Source organism: Heliconius melpomene, chromosome 4, assembly GCF_056956725.1.
Source record: "Heliconius melpomene rosina isolate 202511_hmr_F chromosome 4, ASM5695672v1, whole genome shotgun sequence".
Classification (NCBI taxonomy): Eukaryota; Metazoa; Arthropoda; class Insecta; order Lepidoptera; family Nymphalidae; genus Heliconius; species Heliconius melpomene.
Window position 1 is genome coordinate 6,796,460 of NC_140392.1, and position 4,118 is coordinate 6,800,577.

Consider the following 4,118-nt stretch of genomic DNA (forward strand, 5'->3'; position numbering starts at 1 on the left):
GATCATTTTTCTGTCTAAAAATAATAATTTCAATATATTTTTTATTGTGAGGGATATTTTACCATAATGGTATTAATCCTTATCCTTTAAAATACTTTATTAAATTTCTACGTTAAACAAAGATAAAATTTGCTTTTTAAATTTTTACACTAATTCGAAATTGCGAATAGTTTTAGAGAAAAACGCATTTAATTATTGACACATCACGCCGTTCACACATCAACTGTATCGAGTCAAGTTTCACTTATCCCTTACTCTCAGTATATAAATAAGTATATTAGTTACGTTGGCCATTTAATGTAGATCAAAACTGTCTTTTACTGTTTTTCATTTTAATAAGTACTTTAGAAGTTGTTACAATATCAAAAATCCTTGCTGCGAAACGACTCGCAACTCGCCATGCGTCCGCCGCGCCCGCCTGCCTTACACGCATCGGTGGTTCAGTGGTAGAATGCTCGCCTGCCGCGCGGGCCCGGGTTCGATCCCCGGCCGATGCATTCTATTTAATTTTCCTCACAGGCAGCCACGTAGTGCTTGCTTTTCATCAGGGACAGAATACTCTCTTCAGCATTAACCACAAGCTCTTAATAACAAAGATTTAGCTGCGTTTGCACGTATTGGATAATTAGAGTTGAATGTATTATTTCAGCGCGATATATTTGGTTTCATATTTTTTGTAGTAGTTATTAGTAGGTAGGTTTTTGTTTATAATTTCTTCCGTTTAAAAATGGTCATTTAACTATCTAAAAATAGTCATTTAAATATATTTTATTAAGTACTTGAAAAGATTAGTAGCACAGATTTAAAATTGCGGTACCTACTAAAAAATCCTTGCTGTGTAAAACAATTGGAAAATCCTTATTGAAACTACGAAAATGCGGGTTGCATTAGGGTTTAATTACTTTTCACATTATCTTAAGTGCTTTGCAAACATACATTATATGAATAATCCAGTAGTAAAAGCGGACGAAGCCGCAAGAGGGTCGCTAGTATACTATAATTTCTACACGTTTAAATACATTTGTTGATTTACCGTAACAAACGATGTTACCATAAAAATTATAATAAATAGTAGACATATCCTGATCTATTTCTTGTTTATATATTTATAGCATTTTACATATCTATTTTTATTAAGGTCCTCGCGCTATGGTATTAAAAACAAAAATTATTGGTGTTACCAGTTGGCAGGAGTTTCAAGTATGTCGGGTCGGCGCCGGACGAGCAGCCTCGCCAATATTATGTGGTCGGGGGTCTGTGTTACATTACATGTTAAATGATCTCGTCCTAGATTAGAATCCTTTGTTTTTTCACACTAAATTGAAGGAAAACATTCTTTTATTGAGTTCAGTTGAATTAAGTTCCACGAATAATCTTGTATTTGTCTATTTAAGGGCTTGGATGACATTATAAAAGTATAGATAGATATACATAAAAAAAATCAGCTGGGTAGGCAGAGGGAACCTAGAGTTAGGACACTCGCGCGTTGAGTGGCGAAAATGAACACTAGGCCTTTTCCTTGGTGCCAGAGCAAAGAAATGAATATATTTTTAAATAATTATTTATTCCATCGAGTGGGAATTGAACCCACAAACGTTGCATTACAGTCACTCCTTTATACCTGATATTATTAGTCATACATGATTATGCCTAATAGTAGGCTATTTTGCTTTATCAGATAGGAAAACGGCAGAACTTTAAATAAAAGCATTCCCTTGAGTGATGTACAAACATAGAGAACATTTATTTCCAAATTGTATCACATCGGGCCAAGCAGTTCCTAATTCTATTTTTATCAAATCGATAAAATGCTTTGGATTGGAATGGTTCACTATACGAGTATATTTAACTCTGATTCTTCAAGATGAGATGTAGGATTTATTTATGAGTGAAAGGCGCCGTCTGGTCGCCGTTGGTAGACGGTGGGTGGCAAGGTCAGCTCGTTTGAATGGTAGCGTTGCAGACGAACGGGCGACATTTACAAGTGATAAATATGTAAAAAAAACGTCAAAAATCATGTATATCACAAGTTATAATTAATTAAAAATTATTGAGGTCACACGTGGAATAGGGGCACAAGCGTGTGGTTGCGGACGTGAAAGGTTATGGGTTCGATTCCGCCTTCAGAATTCGTTGGAAAATGGGGAACATAGTGTCCTAACACTGAGTTCCCTCTGTCTACCCTGCTGAGTGCGGGATACAGCCTAAATCTAAAAGAAATATAAAACAATAATGAGAGCTATAGTTATAACAATGAATAATATTTACTTAAAAACAAAGTTTTAAAGACATTTATCATCTGCAATTTTTAAGGAGCAGTAATAAAAATAATTAAAAGCCTGTCCTAAATCTTGTATTTGTCCACATCCCATATTTCAAGATATTATGTTCTTCTGAACTTTTTCCTAATATATTTTACTATCATATTTATTTTCGAACAAAAAATGAGATATATAGATATAGATATAGATATAGATATAGATATAGATATAGATATATAGATATAGATATAGATATAGATATAGATATAGATATAGATATATAGATATAGATATAGATATAGATATATATATATAGATATAGATATAGATATAGATATAGATATATATATAGATAGATAATAAATATGTATGTATGTATGTATGTGAATCTTGATGTTTATTAAACTAGTTATGGAGGGTTCAAATATAGGCCATCATAAGCTCGGGGCTATTTAAGTTTGACCTTCTATTTATAAATTTTGTACTGAAAACTTTAGTACTTCATTCAATTAAAATAATATCGTAATATCTAAATATTTTACTTTTACAATTTTAAAATAATAATTCAAAATTAAAACTATTAGAAAAATATATATAGACGCCATTCTGGTGCAGGAGCACAACGTATGAATGTAAACGCTGATGGTGAGGTCGTAATATTTTCAGTTCTTTTTTGGTGTCGAGGCAAAGCGCGGCGTTGAGTTCCGCCAGTTAACACGCAATACTTCTAAAATTCGGCAGAAAGTGGGGAACTAAGTGTTTTACTTAACACTAGGTTCTCTCTGCCTACCTAGCTATATGCATGAAGCTGATTTTATAATTTATATGAAAACTAGGAGTATTTTCGAGTATAATAAAAGCTTTGATATTAACTGCTTTGTTTCTCAGAATTCATAAGATATAAAATATATTGTGAATATAATATAATGTAGAGTAGTTTCACATCCGCGTCTTGTCTCCGCTTCCTTCTGATATGTTAAAAGGAAGTGAGCATGAAAAAGGATTTTTAGTCCGTCTTCCACTACGAAGCGAATATTTTATTATTATAGCAAACAGTTAGCGCAGTAATTTATTATATGTAAAGCTGGGTTTATTTTACTAATATACTGAAACAATAATAATAAAAATTAAGCTGGCTTTTATATTTTAATTCAAAGCCAGTTTAAATATTTTTCAAAACAATGTAAATTTCTTGGTTTGGTTAAGTGCGCTGAGTTCAGAAACTATTGGTTCTAATTGAAAAATTCTTTATATTGGGTAGTTTATTTATTGAAATAGGCCATAGACTATATTTTGTATTAGTGGAGTGAACATAAAAAATGTTTCAAAACGACAGAGAGAAAGAGGGATTGCCGTAGCGTATTACATATTCTTAATTATTTCTATGTACCCTCACGGGTAAATACAGCAAAACGAGTAATGATATCTCGAAAAATAAATGTTGATGGGGAACAAAAATATTTCATAACAGTTTCAGAATGAAATACTTACTATATTTCATTTTTGTTTGTTTTGTACATGTAAAAATATTATTTAATTATGACTAAATATTTTTAAAATAACTTCAAGCTGTATCCTAGCTGAGTAGTCAGAGATTCCTATACAAAAATACAAATAAAATGTCAGCATTTTTATAGTATCACTCATAAAAAAGAGTTTAAAAATATTTTTTCATAATAAAAATAACTGTTTTTAAAATAACTTTTAACTTTTCCCATCATCTCTGTGCGATATAGCAATAAGCTTTAGAAAAACATGTTTTGCATAATACCCTGAGGACTCAAAGGAGCCAGCCATTTGGCTAAGGTAAAGAACATTTCCCATATTTTTATAAATAACAACTTCCGCATTTATTTC

At 31.6% G+C, this 4,118-nt stretch overlaps 1 non-coding gene across 1 annotated transcript; it reads left to right on the plus strand.

Annotated features, from left to right (window-relative positions):
• Positions 1-429: 429 nt before the first annotated feature.
• On the plus strand, positions 430-497 carry TRNAA-UGC (transfer RNA alanine (anticodon UGC)). Its single transcript has one exon. It is a non-coding gene; the product is annotated as a tRNA-Ala (tRNA).
• Positions 498-4,118: the final 3,621 nt, after the last annotated feature.